This window comes from Lynx rufus, unplaced genomic scaffold (assembly GCF_022079265.1).
Source record: "Lynx rufus isolate CCGP_SWC_20201006 ecotype Redwood Valley unplaced genomic scaffold, mLynRuf1.p SCAF_15, whole genome shotgun sequence".
Lineage (NCBI taxonomy): Eukaryota > Metazoa > Chordata > Mammalia > Carnivora > Felidae > Lynx > Lynx rufus.
Genome location: NW_025814829.1, coordinates 21,957,784 through 21,977,183, shown reverse-complemented (window position 1 = coordinate 21,977,183; position 19,400 = coordinate 21,957,784). Strand labels below are relative to the sequence as shown.

The 19,400-nt window shown below is 49.0% G+C and overlaps 1 long non-coding RNA gene and 1 pseudogene across 2 annotated transcripts; one reads left to right on the top strand and one right to left on the bottom strand.

Moving 5' to 3' along the window:
- Positions 1–668: 668 nt before the first annotated feature.
- LOC124509850 (etoposide-induced protein 2.4 homolog) lies at positions 669–1,551 on the top strand (annotated as a pseudogene).
- Positions 1,552–7,384: 5,833 nt separating this feature from the next.
- LOC124510493 (uncharacterized) lies at positions 7,385–11,950 on the bottom strand. 2 transcript variants are annotated; one of them, XR_006961712.1, is made up of 3 exons: positions 11,858–11,950; positions 7,588–7,746; positions 7,385–7,463 (listed from the first exon to the last, which is right to left on the bottom strand). It is a non-coding gene; the product is annotated as an uncharacterized LOC124510493 (long non-coding RNA). The 2 variants fall into 2 exon arrangements; XR_006961711.1 differs by lacking the exon at positions 11,858–11,950 and adding an exon at positions 9,088–9,264.
- Positions 11,951–19,400: the final 7,450 nt, after the last annotated feature.

Below are 19,400 nucleotides of genomic sequence, written 5' to 3'. Positions count from 1 at the left end.
ACTTCAGCTCAGGTCACGATCTCGCGGTCCGTGAGTTCGAGCCCCGCGTCGGGCTCTGTGCTGACAGCTCAGAGCCTGGAGCCTGTTTCAGATTCTGTGTCTCCCTCTCTCTGAGCCTCCCCAGTTCATGCTCTGTCTCTCCCTGTCTCAAAAATAAATAAACGTTAAAAAAATTTTTTTTAAACGTCTGACTTTGGCTCAGGTCATGATCTCATGGTTTGTGAGTTTGAGCCCCGTTGACAGTGCAGGTCCTGCCTGGGATTCTCTCTCTCCCTCTGTCTCTGCCCTCCCCCCGTTCTCTTTCTCTCAAAATAAATAAATAAACTTAAAAAAAATAATAAATATAAAGACACAGACAGATTAAAAGTAAAAGGACGGAGGGGCACCCGGGTGGCTCAGTTGTTTGAGCATCCAACTCTTGATTTCGGCTCAGGCCATGATCCCAGGATCATGTGATCGAGCCCCATGTTAACTCCACACCGAGCATGGAGACTGCTTAAGATTGTTTTTCTCTCAGGCTTCCATTCTGAATGCTTCGTTCCTTTCTCTGATCTTGTTAGTTTCCACTCGGAGTATCCTCTTTCTTGAAGAGAAGGTCCTTCATGATGAGAGATTTTGAGATGCTTCTGTCTCCTCTGCGTAGTTGGTAAGTTTTGGGTGGTGAAGAGATGGCTGACAGGTGTCAAACCTTTTTCTAGGACTTTGCCAGGGAAATCAAAGACTCCCTGTAGGGAATTTGTGCCATCTCAAAGCTACATGCTCAGATTCAGCAAAAGAGAGAGGAGCAGCGTCAAAGAAGGGCAAGCAGGTGTGCTGACGCCGAGGACAGCCCAACGTACAGAAAGGAAGCAGGAGACTGAGCCGCATAGCCTTAGTGGAATTTTCCAGGGCTGCACTTGGGGTGGCGGAGCATTCTGGTTGAGTCTCCTCTTGTTTTATCAGGTGTTCATTTCTGTACTCCACTCCGTAACAGCCCAAATTGTCGGCGATCCATCGCTACGTGGAGATGTTTCTTCCTTCCGTCCATTTTCAGTGCTCTTTGCATGCTTCCTCTGTCTGTGCTTAGCAAAGTTGTCAACGCCACTTGTTTTCAAGACATAGCTGATCTAGCATCTGAGGTATCAGGGAGGAAGCGTCACCCATTCCCTAGTCTCAGCCAAATAATTACTGACATGCTCTTCAACCTTTTGCGGCAGGCTCTTTTTCTCATCCGGGGGATGTTTGTGAGTCTCCTTCTCAACCACCTTGCTGGTCAGCTCGTTAGTCTTCTGCGTATGTCCCTCCTCTACTCACTGTACTGCTTTGAATATCATTGGTTCAATAGAGGAATTGAAAGGCACCAACAGTTGTCAAGCATAGAAAGGAGCTGGCCTCACCACTTTGGATTTGGGTTGCCCTTGGCTTTCCTCACAGCAACGCCGTCCTGGTATATTCTCAGTGGATGCCTCTTCCCCATCCTTGTTCCTCTGTTCATTATGGGCAGCAATGAAGCAAAGACCCCTGGCACAGCATGCCTTTTCCAGTTGCGCCTTTTCTTGGTGGTTTTCTTAAGCAACAGACTTTTCCACAAGACGGTCTACCTATAGTCTGCCCTGAGTAGCTCGATCTCTGCAGAGAAATTCCCTTCACCGCCATCGCTCTCCTGCCAAACTGAAGGCTGCTGCCGGCCACTGAGTCACCTGCCATCCAAAGGGGATGGGTGGGATCGGAAGGAGGCTGTAGGATCTCTTTTCCTTGTCCCTTCCTCCACCTGGGAAGGCAGGACCCACTCTGCCAAGGGCCCGCTGCATATTCCCTTCTCTCTGAGGAATTGGGATCTTTGTCACTGGTGCACATAAGGCAGAATCTTCCCGACGCCAGGATGTGGATTTTTAACACCGGTGATTCTGAATGGACCACAGGTTTTTCTGCAGCTCTTTTCTAGCACTTGTCGGCCCCCGTGCCTGGAGCGATTTGAATACTTTTTTCTTTTTTCTCCCTGTGCTATTTATCCTTGCAACTCCCCTTCCTGCCTTCCACCATCCTTGGATGAATGGATTTTGTAATTTTAGCTGTTGTATTTTGTGGACCTGTTATTTTTTGTTGTTTTTCTGCGAGGCACATATATTGGATGTGGGAGGTGAAGGAATATCTCATTTGCTCCTGGTCACTCCCTTTATAGCCATCACTGTCTTGTTTCTTGTAAGTCAGGTTAGATTTTAGTCTCTCTTGCTCCACTGCAAAACGCAAATTCGAAGAGATGGGACAGGAGGAAAGACCTCACAGCCAGGTCTGCAGGTTTTGAGTGATTTTCCTTCTTCCCCTTGATGGGGAAAAAAGCCTTTTTTCACTGGTACATTTAAAGTTATCCGGCTGTAGGGAGGTACCAGTTTTGGGCAAGTGCCACTGCAACACCAAATGCTCAGAGAACCTGAACTTTTAACTCTGGAGATCTGAAGTGTACTGTTGGCTACTGCTGGGTCTGTCTGGCATTTCAAAGAAATATTGGTTGCTGCAAATAGGACCTGAAGGGGTAAACTTATTTTTTTAATGTTTATTTGAGAGAGAGAGAGAGAGAGAGAGAAGAGAGAGAGCGAGCGAGCAGGGGAGGGTCAGAGAGAGAGGGAGCCACAGAATCTGAAGCAAGCTCCAGGCTCTGAGCTGTCAGCACAGAGGCCAACACAGGGCTTGAACCCAGGAACCATGAGATCATGACCTGAGCTGAAGTTGGATACTTAACAGACTTAGCCACCCAGGAGGCCCTGAAGGGGTAAACTTATTAAACCCATTAAGGCTGTGGGGGGGGGGGGGAAGAGTCTCTCTCTCTCTCAAAATAAATACATAAACTTTAAAAAAGAAAAAGTAAAAGGATGGAGAAAGATATCCTATGCTGATACTAATCAAAATGAATCTGAAGCAGATGTTAACTTCAGACAAAGCAGACTTCAGGACAAGAAAACAAGAACAAGAAAAATGATCAGAGATAAAGAGGGACATTACATAAACATAAAAGTGTTAATTCTCCAAGAATACATGGTAATTCTTAATGTGTGTATACAATAGGACATCAAAATATTGAGGAAAAAGCTGAGAACTTCAAAGAGAAACAGACAAACCTACTATTATATTTGGAGACTTCAACACCCATCCAGGAACTAACAGATCCAGTGGGTATAAGATCAGTTAGAATATAATTGAACTGAGCAACACTATTAATCAGCTGGATCTAATTGACATTTATAGAACACTTCACCCAACAACAGCATAATCCACATTCCCCACAAGCTTACATGGAACAGTCACCAAGATGGAACACATTCTGGGCCATAAAACATATCTTAACCTATTTAAAAGAATAATAGTCATGCAAAGTATGCTCTTAGGTCACAATGGACTTAAACTAGAAATCAGTAGCAGGAAGATGGCTGGAAAATCATAAGATATTTGAAGGTTAAACAACACACTTCTAAGTAATACACGGGTCAAAAAAGTCTCAAGAGAAATGAAAAAATACTTCAAGCCAGATGAAAGTGAAAATACAACACCAAGATTTGTGTGATGCTTTGTTCTGGATATTTCCTTTGGATCTATCATACAGTTTACTAATTCTCTCTTTAACTGCATCTAGTCTGCTGTGAAATTCCTTTTTTGAGTTCTTATGTTCAGTTTGAAATTTTTTTTCAGTTTTATAATTTATATTTGGATCTTTTTCAAGTCGGTTATGTCACATTATTTAGTTTCCAGTTCTCTGCAAATATTCATCTATTTTTTATCTCCTTGAACATAGTAAGCACAGTTATTTTAAAGTATGTGTCCGATAACTCCAACATCCCTTTTGGGTCTGTGTCTATTTCTTAGTTGTTTCTACTGGTTTTCATTCATGTATCTTTGCCTTCTCCTTTGCCCAGTTAAATTTTATACCTATTTATCTTCTTTACTTTTCCTTTGTGTTGAAGTATAACGTATGTACACTACAATGTATACATCTTACATGTACAGTTAAATGAATTATTATAATGTGCACACCTGTATAACCTATATTTCTATTATGGTGGAGAACAACTTTATCACTCCAGAAAGTTCTCTTGTGCCTTTCCCAGTCAATCTGTAACCCCTCACACCAAAACCACTGATTTTATTCTATGGTCATAGATTTAGTTTTGTCTGTGTAAGAATGTCATATAAATAGAATCACAAAGTATATACCCTTTAGCATCTGGCATATTTCAGTCAGCATAACGTTTTGAGACTCATCCATAGTATTGTGTTTATCAATATTTGTTTCCTTCAATTGCTGAGAAGGATTTCATTGTATAATTATACTACAGTTTGTGTATACATTCCTCCTGTTAATTGACTTTGGGCTGTTTCTATTTTGGGGTTGTTATGAATGTAAATCTTCTATGAATATTCATGTATAAGTCTCTTTGTGGACATATGTTTTTATTTTCTTTGGTGCGTTCATCAGTTCGGGCTGCTGTAACAAAATACCATAGACTGGCTGGCTAAGACAATTAGCATTTACTTCTCACAATTCTGGACGCTGGAAGTCCAAGCTCAGGATGCCAGCATGGTTGGGTTTTTGGTGACAGCACTTTTCCTGGCTTACATCTGACCATCTTCTCATGGTACCCTAACATGGCAGAGAGACTGATGTCTCTCTTGTCTCCTTTTATAAAGATACTAATCCTATTCATGAGGGCTCCACTCTCCTTCCCAAAGTCTTCATTAATTACTCCCCAAAGTCTCCATCATATTGGAGGTGAGGTTTTCATGAATTGGGGGGGAGAAGACACACACATTCAGTCCGTAACATCTGGATAAATATATAGGTGTGGAATTACAGGAGGTTTTCATGAATTGGGGGAGAGAAGACACACACATTCAGTCCGTAACATCTGGATAAATATATAGGTGTGGAATTACAGGATCATTGAGTAGATGTGTGTTTAACTTTATAAGAACCTCCAAGCAGCTCTGCAAAGTAGTTGTGCCATTTGACACATCCAAAAGCAATGTGTGAGAGTTCCAGTTATGCCAAATACTTGCCAACATGTGCTGTTGCCGGTTTCAGAAATTTTAAATATTCTGGTGGGCGTGTAGTGACAGCTCACTGTGGTTTTTATTTTTTCCTGCTGACTAATGATGTTGAGCACTCTTTCCTGTGTTTACTGTCCATTTGTATGTCTTCTTATGTAAAGTGTCTGTTTGAGTCTGTCATCCATATTTTTCTTGAGTTGTTTGGTTTTGTTACTGTGTTATGCGAGTTTTTTAAATATATTCTGGACAGAAGTGCATGTTCAGATACATGTATTGTGACTGTCTTCTACCAATCTTTGGTTTTGTCTATTTCTTTTCTCAGTTGAGTCTTTTGATGAACAGCGGTCTTTAATTTTGAGTGAATCATATTCTAAGACTTCATAAAAGAAGTATTTCTTTTATGGTTAGCTTTTTTTTTTTTAATTCTGTGTAGGACATCACTTGACCATATGTGTGTGGGTCTATTTCAGAACTCTGTTCTCTGCTGGGTGACTTCTTTTGACCTGTCTTCAAGTTCACATGCTCCCATACCTATTGATGTCTCCTTTGCTAGATGAAAAATTTAACTTTGCTACTTCCCAGTTTTTGTCAAAGTGAATTGTTATCTAAAACCCCAGTTCATAATGATGAAATCTTTATTATATAGTATATAATTGTAAGAATTATCTTTATCTCATTTTTTCCTGGACTTTTGCATCATGTGAATCACAATTATTTAGTTTGTGTAGTTTTATTTGGTTCTACTGATTTAATTGTTCTTTGCCTTTTGTTTTAGAACTTCATTTTTTGAGTTCTTCATTTTGATTCACTTCTTAGCTGGCAGGGATATTTCCTAATGTAGTATTTTTCAAAAAGGTTTTATGGAAGAGCCCTCCCACTACGCCCTTGCCCCCAAAGGAACCCACTAACATCTGTAGCAATTAACAATTTATTGCCTTTCAGCTCTAAATCCACCCTTCATATAAGCCTGGAACAGTTCTCCCTTGCCAGTTGGTACATGTTAAACTTTGTCGGTAGAGGGCACTAGAGGAACAAGGTAGTGGGGAGAGGAAATTTCTGTTCAGGGTTCCAGGACCCCAGGGGGGAACCCTGGGGGCGTTCATACCCAGCAAGTTTCGGCATCACTCCTTGCTGGCATCTTTGCGGCCAGTTCTGTGGGTGCCCCACCTGTTTTCCAAGATTCTGCTGCACCTTCACAAGGGTGATTCCCAAAGGAGAGGTGACTGGGCCAGTTTCCGGTAAAGTGCAGCACTCAGTGCTCTCCCAGGAGCAGCTTCCCAAAGGTTTCTGAGTGAGCCCTAGGTGGCTTTGCCATGAGTTCATCAGCATCCCCCAAAAGCAACTTCCTGGGGAAATTACTTGGGCACCCAACAGAAGGCTTCCAGCCAACAGCCCCAACCTGCCATTCTCTGCTCATCAATCTTGGCTCTCTGAGTATGGACCAGCTTTGTCCAGAAACAACCCAGACAATTTCTCTGCCACCCAGGGAGCTGTAACCATGCTTTCTCCAGCAAGAGCTGAACCCCAGCCTTGGGTGCTCCCTCCCCTTCCAAGTGTGTTTCTTCTTTGTGTGTTCTCCGTCAGTCCTGGGAGATTCTTTAATCTTCCCTTCTATTCCCACTGTGTAGTTAATTCCCTGAAAATAGTTGATATTTCTTCTATCAAACCTTCCCTGTTCAAATTACTGTATGATTCCTTTCTCCTAGAGCAGAGGCTAGGGAAAACTGTGGGTCATTTTTTGCCTTCTCTACTCTGAATAGAAAGAACCAATGGAATCCTAATGCTATTAACATCTCTGAATGTTGCACTGGTTTCTAGAATCTTCACAGAGCAGGAATCCTGCAGAATTCTGGCTTGCTGGAGAGGTGCTATGTAGGGTGAGGTCACTGTACACACCATAACAAGGCAGTCAAACCAGTTGGAGAAAGTGCTGTCAGTGTTCCATAAAAACAGTCCTTCCTGACGTCTGCTCCTGGGTCACTGATCCTATTGTTCTCTTATAATCTGTTGGTTGGAATCATAGTCCTGTTTCCCTCTTTGAGGTCCTTCACACCTGCCCTTAGCCATCCTCCCTGCCATTGCCCTGCCCAGGCCCTGATCACCTAGCCTAGGCTGGTGGCTTCCTCTGGGGATGTGATGTCCCATCACCCCATTTGTTCCTGAGTGCCCAGCTTAAGCTTCACCTCCTGGGAAGCTTCCCCACCAGCTTCACCCATTGTTTCTCCCTGTTCTTTCCTCTCCGATGATCTGTGCTGGTCTTAAAGACATTGTCCTAAATCTGCTTTGCCATGTAACTGGTCATCCCTACCAACCTGAGCTGCCTTGACACCTAGTTCAGATCAGCCCAGGAAATGCACTTACTTGTGTGGAAATGGCGCCCTCTTTTGGTAAATGTATATAATGACTGAAATTTTTTTCATCAGCTGCTGGATGATCTTCGTTGACTGCCCAAAGCAGAGAGAACCAGTGATAGCCAAGAAAAATTCAGCCACCCCTCTCCGCTCATCCCATTGCCTTAGCAGGTGACATTCAATCCACTGACCAACCCACCGGATTTCTATCCCTTACCATGACACTCGGAGGTTTCTGATGCTCTGGTCTCCTGGGTAACAATGTCTCACATCCTTTTGAACACTTGCTGTACATCAGGTATGGGACTAACTTCTTTATATTGCATCATTGTATCTTCAGAGCAGTTTCATGAGGTAAACACTTGGGTCAGGTTCCCTAAAAGCAGATTTCAGCACATGTGGTCTACTGAAGAAGAACTTTCAGGAGAAAGGAAAAGAAGCAGGATAGGGCAGGGGATGGAGCTAAGTGAGGCTGTGGTCTCAGCTGTAGACCAGCATCAGCCTGACCCTGCAGGGGGGCTCCAGAGCAGGGATTGGACCAGAGATAATCCCATCTTAAGGCAAGGGGGCTGGCCTTTCCTGCCCCTGAGTCAGCCAGTCACTGGCTGCAGGCCCCCAGGCAAGGCAGCTTCCATTCAGCCAAGGGAACTCTCTGGAAAGGAAGACCTGTGAACTGTTAGCACCAGTCTTCACACAACTGCGGGTCAACTAGCCCAGGAAAGAGGATCTGGCTGGGCACAAAACGTCAGCAACAGTGTTCTTATTTCTACTATGCAAATGTGGAATCGTAATCTTTCACATCGGTAAGTGCTTTGCAGAATTTAGCGTGTTTTCACCAATTCAATTTCATCTCGTTCAATGTTGCAGTAACCTTGAGAGGTAGTGATTATAATGCCCCTTATAGGAACCAGGGAAGTGACAAGGTAGGAGAGTTCCTCCAGATCACCCAGCCAGACAACTGTCTTCTCTGTTTGTGAATAGCATCTTCTCAGATATAGAGCCAGCCGTTGTGGCTCCTACTTCAGATTCTCCTCGGTGATGTCAAGGTTCTAGTGGTCTAACAGTAGGATCGTAAAGCCCTTTTAACTCAGACTAAGTTCTAACGAAGCTGCCAACCACCCCTTCTGAGACTGGGTAAGAGAAAACATACTTCCTTCCCCAAACGGGGCCATGCCTTGCCTACGTGAGATTGTTCTGGGCTCACAAAACTCCTACAACACTCAATGGAAAGAGCATTGCTCACCTGTTTTAGCAGGCTTCCTTAGCAAAGTTTCCTAAGAGGCGTCCCAAGTGGCCACAGTCTGTCAGAGGAGACTGGGGTGGGGTTGGGGGGCTACCTGAATGCAGCCTTCACCTACCCCAAGAGGTTGGCCGTGTAGCAAGTCCCATGGCAGAAAGATGGAGTTTCCTGGATCTTAGGGGGAATATTGCCTCCATGACCCTCTCAGGGGCGTGGACTTTGGCCTCAAGGTGCCTCTGGATCTGTCAAAGACCCCTGGGCCGCCTCGAATAAATGAGCGTGAAGAGTTGCATTAGATAAGCTTCCCCCTCCACCTCCTCCCGTGCCATCATGGTTCCAAGGAATGCTCCACACCCAAGACCTTATAGCAGTACAGCTGGAACACACATGGGGGCCCCAGAAACATCATATTGTGGTAGAAGAATGTGGGTTTAAGATCTCATTGACTCAGGTCCAAACTCCCACTCCATCACTTACTAGGTATCTCAGTCAGGGTGAGGTACACATGAAAGTAACAGAAAACCTGCACCAACGTGGCCTTAACAAGGTGGTTTATGTTTCTCCCGCGTAAAAGCCTAGAGGTAGTCTTCTTCCAGATCACTGTTCTGCTGTTCTTAGTGGGTGGCCCTTGTCCTCACGGTTCAAGGTGGCACCTAGCTGCCAAACAGCAAAATAGAAGTAGGAACCAAGAGGAAGGGGCCGAGGGCACAAAACAAACTGTGCTTTAAGGAAGGTTCCCAGAAACTGCCGCAAGACTTTTACTTCTCACTGGTCAGAACTCAGTCACATGACCACGCCTAACCGCACAGGAGGCTGGGAAATGTAGTCTCCTTTCTAGGCAGCTCTAACTGCCTAGACAAGTAGTAGACAATTGTTGGGGAACTGCTGATAGCTTCTACCACGGAAGGTGTGTGACCTTGGACAAGTCTCACGACCTCTCTGGGCACGGAGATAATGCTACCTTACCTCATACAAGCTGTTGTTAGTAACTGAAACCTCACGTGCAAACCATCCAGCCCAGAGCCCGGAGGATGCTGCGCACAACCTCCCTTTTTTCTCCTCTCTGATTCCAGGGTTCTGGAATGTGTGGTTTCTGGAATTCCTCTCAAATGTGGCCAGGGCTCCTGTAGCCAGTTTCTGAGTGTTATCCCCAACCCGACTCCCAGGGTCAGCCCAAAAATTTCCCAGGGCTTCTGAGGTTGGGCCTCAGAGTACTAGAATAAGCCAATAGTGACTTGCCTCATCCTCACGCCTACCCCCCTGGAATCTGTGAAAAGAGAGTCTCCCCACCCACCGTTCTTAATCAGCCAGCGATTTTGCGCAAGAGAACACTGGTCGCAGCTCCTTCACTGGAGCCTCAGATTCGTGTCCTGGTGCTGGTGGCTGAAACCCGGGAGAGTCAGGATTATTCAAGGAAAGATCTCAGAGGTGCAAAAGCCCGTACAAAGTCTGGGGCAGCTCCCCTGACGAGGTCTCGCTGTGCACAAGCAGGGACCCGCTCCTCACACGCATCAGACTCTTCTATCAAAAGACTCCCAAAGGCTGAGAGCGTGACCCTTAACCAGATGCTCCCCTGACCCCCAAGTTTAGAGCGTAACCCAAAGCAAGTGGCCATAAGTAAAAGCATTTCTTCCAGCCTCCTCTTGCTTCTTTGAAATGCATTCGAGGCGTACATTTTGCTGGTTTCCTTCAGAATATATTTCCCTAAATTTTTTCCGGTTAAATTAACTCTCCAGCAAGATATACCATGTTTTTCCTTCAGATTCATCTGGTCTTGGCCCAGTGTACATATTTCTGGGAGTCGCTGCATTGTCCCCTTCCCTTCCTGCACAGCCTCATGCCATACAACCATGGCGTCTCGGTCTTTGAACAACATGGGTTTTGCATTGCACCGGTCCGCCTCTATACAGATTTCTTTTGACAAATACACTCTAGAGCTGTAAATGTAGCTTCTCCTCCTTATGACCTGCATAATAATATTTTCTTTTTCCTAGCTTTCTTGTAAGAATCCGGTATGTAACACATATAGGATGCAGAATAATGGCTAGTCGAGTGTTTATGTTCTCGGTAAGACTTTTGGCCAACAGTAGGCTCTTAGTAATTAAGTTTTGGGGAGTCAAACGTTACCCTCGAATTTTTGACTGTGTGGAGGGTTGGCGCCTAATCGTCCCCCCCATGCTGTCCAGTCAACTGTGTTATCCTCGCTGCCAGATTTGGAAACTGAGATTCTGAGAGGTTACGCAGATTGCCCAAGGTAACACAGAGAGTAACAGGTTGAACTGGGATTCAGATCCCAGTCTACCTGGTTCCAAATCTTGGTCCTGTAATTATCATGCTACAGTAAACAGGGGTAACCCACGGCCCACACTGGAACTTGTTGCTAAGGGATCTCGGCCACACAGCAGAATGGGTAAGTAGGGTGTGCCGTGAAGGAAGTCCTCTCGGGCGCAGGTGAGGAGATTGAGCTTGGGGGACTGTGGGGTCATCGACCCCAGTGGTTACCACCAAATCAACCAAGCAAGAAGTCCGGAGGCTGGAGAGGTGCTATGACTAATAACATGGGATCAGCTTGGGGCTCACCCATACACTCTTCATATCACCCTGGCCTCAAGGGCAGAGAGCCAGGACCAGGGAGAAGTGAGAGCGCCCTGGATCCCTAGGCAGAAACTCTGAAAAGGAAAAGCTTCTTTGGGAGCTGCAGTCAGTCATGAGGAATTTATTTCAGCCTGAAATCCGGGGGTGTCCAGGAGAAGGGACACCAAGGTGGTCCCGGCCCAAGAAAAGCAGAAAGAACATGGACGCTGTCTCAACCTGTAGGTTCTCTAGAAGACAGAAGAGGGGCCCCTCGCTAGAAGGACTAGGAAGTGCCCCTTGTAATCCCGGAGAGGCTGGGTGTCGAGGAGAGGATGATACAGGAGACTCCTGACATGGAGGGAACGATCCAGGCCTGGCTCTCCACCAGAGACACCATCCTGGCCTCAGCCTCAGGAGTCCCCCAACCTTCACCTTTGGGGCCATTTCACCTTCGCGTGTAAATTCAATGTGGCTCCCTGCCTGAGGATGCAATCTCTTGGTAGGTCCATCTGGCCTGCTTTTCCCATGATTGAGAGCTCCCCCCTTAGGACGGCCATGGCAGGCTCCTTCTCCTGGACCCCTGGTTCCTACCACAGGACCCTCTACCTTCTAGGCACTTATTCCACAGCGATGGGTGCCCGCCTTGTCCCACTGCCCCTGTCTGACCACGTACCTGTTGAACAGCAGTAATTCCTTTGGCCTAGATGCTCACGAGTGGGCCTAGGATGTAGAAATGGCTCCTCAGCCTCCTTCAAAGAAGCTTTCCGTGTCACACAGCCACCTCAGGCGTGTTCACACCACTGAGTACGAGGAGCTGCTGTTCAGGCAGGTCACGTGGAGCCCCATGGTGTCAGCGGTGTGGCGTTGGCCACTGAGCAGTCAGGGAGAACATGGCAAGGGGGAGGCTTTGGCCAATGGAGACGAGAAGACACTGCAGACTCACCAGCAGGGGGAGCCGGGCCTCCGTGTTGGTCTACGCCGCCCGGCTGGGAGCTGGGCACGTCTCCGCAGGTGTTGCTCCTGGAAGGCGTGTCAGGCCAGGAAAACGCACCCGGTCCCAGGGGCCTAAAATAGCTGACGGTGTTTATTTAAAGCCAGTCACCATATCTCACCGGCTGACTCCCCTGGGTGTGTGCGTAGATGGAAGTACTTGAGTGCACAGAGCGTGCGACAAGCTGAATGCGGGGGCAGTGGCTCCGTGTGGCCCTGGGTTTGTCCTGAGTGGAGGGAAGGGGCTTCTCCCGTCAGCCCATGTCCCGGGTTCCAAGCAGTGGCCAGGCAGCCTGTTTCCTGGGCTTGGAGAGGGGGTCCCCGGTGCTGGGCAAGGGTCTGGAACACCTTGCCTCTGTGTTCAGTCCAGAAAGGAGTCACTCTGTAGGTCCTACGATGGGAAGGACCCGCTCAGGTGTCCTGTAGAGAAAGCCCCTGGAGGCAGCCCGACGGGTGACCCCTGTGGCACACACACACACCCCTTCGCTCCCGCTCCCCAGTCAGTGTAAATGGGCCCAGGATGGAAGAAGTCTCCCTTCCTTCTCTTGCCGGAGGAAGGGGACTAAAGGTTGCAAAAGGGCTCTCAGGTTCTTGGACAAGAAGGCAAAACAAAACAAAACAAAACAAAACAATACAAAACACAAAACGAAAAGCTCAGCGAGATCACGGTCTTGCCCCGAGGCCAGAAATTGCTCAAGTCAAATCAGCCAGCCTGGGCTCTGTCAGCGGTGAGCCCTGGGAATGGACCCGGCCTGTGTGGGCCCCTCTGACGGGGACAGGTTCAGAAGCATGGCCTGGGCCCCTGAGCCTGGCCTGAGGGGGCTCTGGCCTGAGGGGGAAATGCTGTCCGCTCCACAGGAAATGTAGGAGAGAATTGCAGGATGCAATTCTACCAAAGACGAGTCAGACTGTTTCGAGAAAGGCCTGAGGCCCCACGGGGGCAGAGAAGGCGAACTCGGCCTGCCAAGTAGACGAAGTGTTCAGGGCCTTTCCACCGCCCAGTCAGCGGCCGGCTCTCTTCTTGCTTTCCCGACTCCTCAGAGTGCCCCCTTTTAAACACTTCCTGAAAAGCCACTGTGTGACCATCCTTCCCAAGTTGGGGACACAAAGAGCTTGCAGAACAGGGCTGGCGCTGGACAATCACCACAGAGTGACAGGCCCTGAGGAAGCCCCTTGATGGGAAAGGTACCAGGGAGGGCCAGCTACAAGGACACCTGAAGGAAGCAGAGAAATTGTCGAGGCCGGTGACAGGAACGAGGCCCAACTGCGATTCCTGTCCTGGAGGGACTTAGGACCAGTGGGTCAGGCAGGCACATCTGGTGGCGCTGGCGACCAGGCACACCTACCTTTATTCTGTGAGGTAGATCGGAAAGTGGAGCTCAGATAAGTTAACTAACTTACCTCAGGACACACAGCAAGGAGCTCTGACTGCACGTCCCAAGCCTTGACTGGTTCTTTCGATAGCTTCTGCCCCTGCCACCGCCCCAACCGCCCGAGGCAGAACCTGGGTGGGAACAACAGGGCCTGACTTAGCTTGACAGGCCTAGAACTCGTTTTCGTTTGATTTTTCAGGCACCAGGGTCGGTTAAGTTCTGGGGGGCCTGGCTTACAGCAGCAAACACACAGGAGGTGGAGGGGCCAATCATATGCCCTCCCTGGAGAGGTCATTACCCAAGAACGCAGGCTTCCGAGGCTGGGACTTGGATGATGCTACTGGGCGTGACCTCGGCCACGTGACTTCTCCTTGTGGGACCCGGCTTCCCGACCTCTCAGTTGGGGCCCCAACTCAGTTGAGGCTGTGTGGAGGATTAGACTTGAGCTGTCTTAGGTGACTGACGCCTTGCCCGGCGTGCAGGCGGGACTCCGTAAATGGTAACTGTTTTGTTATCATAGTGATGTGGATTTTAGAAGTGTCAAATTCAGGGGCCTCATTCATGTAACTATGGCGCAGCGAGGGTGTAGGATGACGAGACCTCATAAATGGATGGCTGTTATAGCCCAGGGGCGGCAAAGACCAACTTCACAAAGAGGCCGAGGCGGGAGGCTTCCCACAGACGCTGGAAACAGGTCCTCGCGTGCCTCTGCCCTCCCGGGTCCTCCCTCAAATCCCGCTGGTCCCCCTTTCCAGCTTGAGTGCACAGAGCTTTTCCAAGGGTCCACTCTGGGCACTCCGGGTGTGGGAGCTGGGCAACGCAGAGTGGTCTGCTCCCCGACACTCCCCGGAGTGCTTCTTGCCTGGAGAGTGCTCCTTCCCGGAAGATCTGAGGGCCCCTGAGGAGTCTGGAGATTTGGGGTAGCTGGGTAGGAAAGAGGCTGTGGGTAGTTTGGTTGAGCACGAAAAGAAAAAGGTCTTTTCTTGTCCTCTGATGGCCCCCTCTCGACGGTGATCCCTACCCCACATTCTGTACACAAACCCCTGAGGGAGACAGGCAGTCCCCAAACAGGTCTTCCTGGGGAGCCCCGATTCAGACACACCCTCTAAGAAAGCACACTCAGGCTGGGTCTCCATCCTGCTGCGATTAGGAGCCCCGGGGGGGGGGGGGGGGGCCGTGGAAGCATGCATCAGCCTGGAGCACACGGGCCAGTCATGTGCAGTTTACAAAATCCCCACAATGCTACCACCTTAATCCCTGCTCACAGCAGGCCTGCGGGGAAAGCAGAGCAGATGCTTGGTTTGGGGTTTTGTTTGTTTGTTCGTTTGTGTCGGGCATTTCAGCAACTTTTATGAGTAGTCCCTAAACCTCGAGAATCAGGGGGTTTTTTGAAAAGTGCTCAATGCGTAGTGATTCAGCTCTTGAGCATTTCGTTAAAATCCTGCCACGTTCTAGATCGTATTCAACCATCTCACTTTGCTAAGGCTGGGAGTTTTACTGCCTTCTTCGTTTTCTCAGGTGCGGGGAAGGGGAGTTCGTACCGTGGTATAGACCCTGCAACCTGAAGGTTTGCCCCACACCAGCCTCGACACAGAGGCCACCACCGTCGTTCAACCCGAAGTCAGTGCGGATGTAGGAATTGGGATTCAAGCTTAGAGTCGAAGTGGATGATCTTATGCAGATATCGTAGCCTCACACGCTTGAACAAATATCTCTCACCGCGCTGCGGCGGGCCTCCCGCGATGCTGGTGACGCAGACAGGCAGCAAAGACATGTGGCGAAGGGCACAGGATCTAAAGCCAGACTGCCTGGTCCAAATCCTGGGGAAGATAGTGCCATGGGCCCGTTACCCAACCTCTTTGTGTCTCAGCTGCATCATCTGTAAAATGGGAGAGCAGATTTTTTTTTTTTTTGATTAAAAATGTTTTATGGGGACGCCAGGGTGGCTCACTCGGTTGAGTGTTGGACTTCGGCTCAGGTCATGATCTCGTGGCTTGTGAGTTTGAGCCCCGCATCAGGCTCACCGCTGTCAGCGCGGAGCTCACTTCTGATCCTCTGTCCCCCTCTCTCTCTGCCCCTCCCCTGCTTGTGCTCTCTCTCAAAAATAAATAAGAATAAATTTTATCGAGGTGCAATTGACATCCAATATATTAGTTTCAGGTGTACAACGTAATGATTTTGATAATTGTCTATATCCCAAAATGATCACCACGATAAGAGTGGTTAACGTCGTCACCGTATGTAGTTGCAATAAAATTATTGTTCTTAGAATGAGGGCTCTTAAATCCACTCTCCTAGCGGCTTTCAAATATACAATGCGGTAGCATTAACTGCAGCCCCATACTGTACATCACATCCCCATAACTTATCTCTTTTATAACTGGAAGTACCTTTTGGCTCCCTTCACCCATTTTGCCCACTCCCCCCGGCCCCCTTCTTCCCCTCTGGCGACCACCAGTCTGTTCTCTGTATTTACAGGCTTGGTGTTTTGTTGTTGTTCCACGTATAAGGGAGATCACACGGTAGCAGGTGTTTTATTCCCATTTTCCAGATGAGGAGACTGAGGCCCAAGAGGGAAAAGACTGTATCTCTCACCCGGAAGTCATGTGAAGAGCAGGACTCTGCTGTCTCCCAAGGTGAGGGAGTCTCCCAAGGTCCCTGCAGCTGCTGATGAATTGGGTGGCCCAGGAGGGCGGCCTGGCTGACACTGGGCTCCTCTTGGCTGCCTGGTGAGACATGCCAGGTCCCGGTGCTCCAGAGGAGAGGCGGGTGCCCAGTGCCCTCCCCGATCCAGGCCCTGACCTCTGGGACAGGGCTCAGCCTCACAAAGAACTGCCAAGAACGTGGGCTCCCCCTCAGCCTGGAGAAGGGGTTAGTAAGCCCTTGGGGGGCGGGAGGCTTCACTCCGCGAATCCCTGTGAGTCTGGGTTTTCTCTGTTTTGCCGTCCCCCTGCTTTTTGCTTTTTTTTCCCCAGAGTTGACAAGAGAGGGAGAAACCGATGTAAATTTCTGAGCTGGGGATGTGGAAGGGGAACTAGGCTGGACTCCGTGGCACCTCAGCATCGATTCTGCCCTATTTTAGCAGGTCTGCTCTAGCTGGGGCTTTGAAGATCGCCATGGTGAAAACCCACGGTTGGTTGCCCCATCTCTCTGTCTGTAGCTGTCTGTCTGTCTGTCTCTGTCCCTGTTTCCTGTGCCTTCTTTGTCTTTCTCTCCATATATACATATATGTGGGTATACATGTATATATTTATATACATATACTTGTATATACCGTATCTACATATTCACGTGTGTATCTCTAGATATGCATATACATATACATATATATTGTCTTTCTCTGCCTCTGTTTCCTCTCTCCTCATTAATCTAACGTAAAGGTCATAGAGCTTCCCATGGATGGGACGAGGGTCATCGTATCCACTCACTACCTCTGACCAGGATGGTCCCTGAACCACTGGAGGGGGGGGGGTTAGGTTTTCAAACCCACTTCTCCTTTTCACCCTTGTCACGGGGGAGTCACACAGTCTCCATATCTCCCCCTTTGGCCAAACTCACATCCTTTACTCGGCAGTTCAGACACTGGCCTTGGAGTCCTAGGGGGAACATGGTAAGACAGGTTAGATCCTGGCCCTGCCCTCTGGGTGATGAAAGGTGGTGCTTGATGGGGCTGAGCCTTGCCAGGGGAGGGGAGGAAGCAGCAGAGGCAGCTTGGGGAGGGTGGCAAGACGCTGCCATGGCCCTGCGTGAGACTCGAGCCAAGCACCGTGTCGGAGTCTATTTATAGGCACCACACGCGGAGATACACATGCACGGGAGAGTACTGTTTGTTTCCTGGAAACACGTACTGGTTCTCATGGTCTTACCAGATATGGCGAGCAGCGTCATCCCGAAGCAGGGAAAACCACGTCCTCCTGCCCCGGGCATCCAACGCCAACCCCCCCCCACCCCCCCCACCCCCACCATGGAGAGCCATCTTTGGAAAACAGATCTGACCGAATCTCTGCCCCTGGGAACCCTGCGGTGATTTCCCCTGGTTCTCAGGAGGAGCTCTTTCTTGGGCAGGCCTGGGGCCCGGCAAAGTGCCACGGCTCCACTCCAGCCTCCCGGGCCTCTCTACACTCTTCCCAAACCAAAGCACCTTTCGTGCCCTTCTCTGGGTGTGCCAGACCACTTTCTACCTCTGTGCCTTGGCACACACAGGGCCCTCAGCCAGGAATGCTTTTCCATCCCCGATTCTTCTGGTCCCCTCTTCTCCCCCTACTCCAGCCCCGGCCCCACACCTTCCCCTTTGAGGTGTCTTACCGCCCCCCCCCCATATGGCAGCCCGGTCCTCTGAGGGCTTAGGACTCTGCATCACGCATCTCTTATAACTCTAGTTATTTCCACTCCTATCTGTCTCTTCCTCCAAACCATGCATTCTCCAAGGTCAAGCACTGTCTCTTCCTCATCTTTGCATCCCCGACATCGAGTCTGCTGCCCGACGCAGGGTAGAGGTGCAGCAGAGAGTTGCAGGGGGACGAATGGAAAAGACGGTCACAGCGGAGCTGCTAAGGCCTCAGGGTTTGCTTTCGGGGGAAGATGGGGCTTAAAGACCAGCAACAGCACTTGAGGGTTTTCAAGGTACTGAGCCTCTCTGTCGGTTTCCTGATCTGTAAAGTGCATATAACAATCAAACTTCACTTAGACGATCATTGCAAAATCTGAATGATTGGCACATGAAGGATTTCATGTAGCACCTGGTATGTGTGAACGTAGAATTTCTCTTACAACCCTCGTTTTGTCTGTCAGCAAATCCGGTAGGCCCTTCCCTTAAAATATCCAGCCACTTCTTATCTTCCCATTGCTAACAGCCCATTCCAAGCTAGCATCATTTCTCACGGACATGATGGCCTCCTCCTTGGTCTTGCTTCCACTCTTGTCCCACATCATCTGTTTTCAACACAGCTGCCAGAGGAGATTCCTTAAATATGTAAGTCACATCTGGTCACTCTTCTGCCAAAATTCTCCTTTGGTCTTCCTACCTCACTGGGAGTAAAAACCCAAGTCCTTGATAGGGCCTGTGGGGCCCTCTGTGATTAGTCAATGCGATCTCTGATTCCATCTCCTTGCCTTCCCTCTTGTGCTGCTCGCTCCGGTCACACTGGCCAACGTGCTGTAACTCAACCCTGCCACACACAGCTCGCCCCAGTGCCTTTGAACTTGTCATTTCGTCGACCTGGAATTCTACTCCTGCGACTCCCTTGCTTACTTGGAGCCTTCACTCAAATCACCTTCCCCGTGCAGCCCTGGTTGGGGTGGGGTGGGGGGGAGGGGAGGGGGGACATTGTCACCCCATTCCCTTGAACGTCTCAATCATATACTTGCTACCAACACCTTCTAACTCCCTTCTCTCTTTGTTAGCCTTTATCATGCCCGGAAATCTAGATTTCATTTATCATCTTGTTCAGGGTCTGTCTCCCTCGATGGAATGTAAGCTCGAAGAGAGCAGGGACTCTGCCTGTTTTGTGCTCCACTGTGTACTCAGCCCCTAGAACGGGATCTGGCACAAAGTCAGTATTCAGAAAGTGCTCTCTGGAATAAACAGGTCATCCCAGGAAGTTTCGTTAGAGGGGAAGTTTCCCCCTCTGTCGCCGGAGCTTGGGGCCCCCAGACTGCCCCCGGTGAGGGCTGGTATTGCTGTAAAATACTGGGACAGCGGCATCTGGGCTGGGCCGGGGCCCCTCCTCACTGCCCCTGGGCGGCAGAACTGACTCAGGAGGCAGAACCCCAAACGAGGCTTCTGTCCTCAAACTGGATTTTCCCCTTCTTCCAGCCCAACCCAGTTGCATCTGGTAGAGGCTCTGGCCGGGA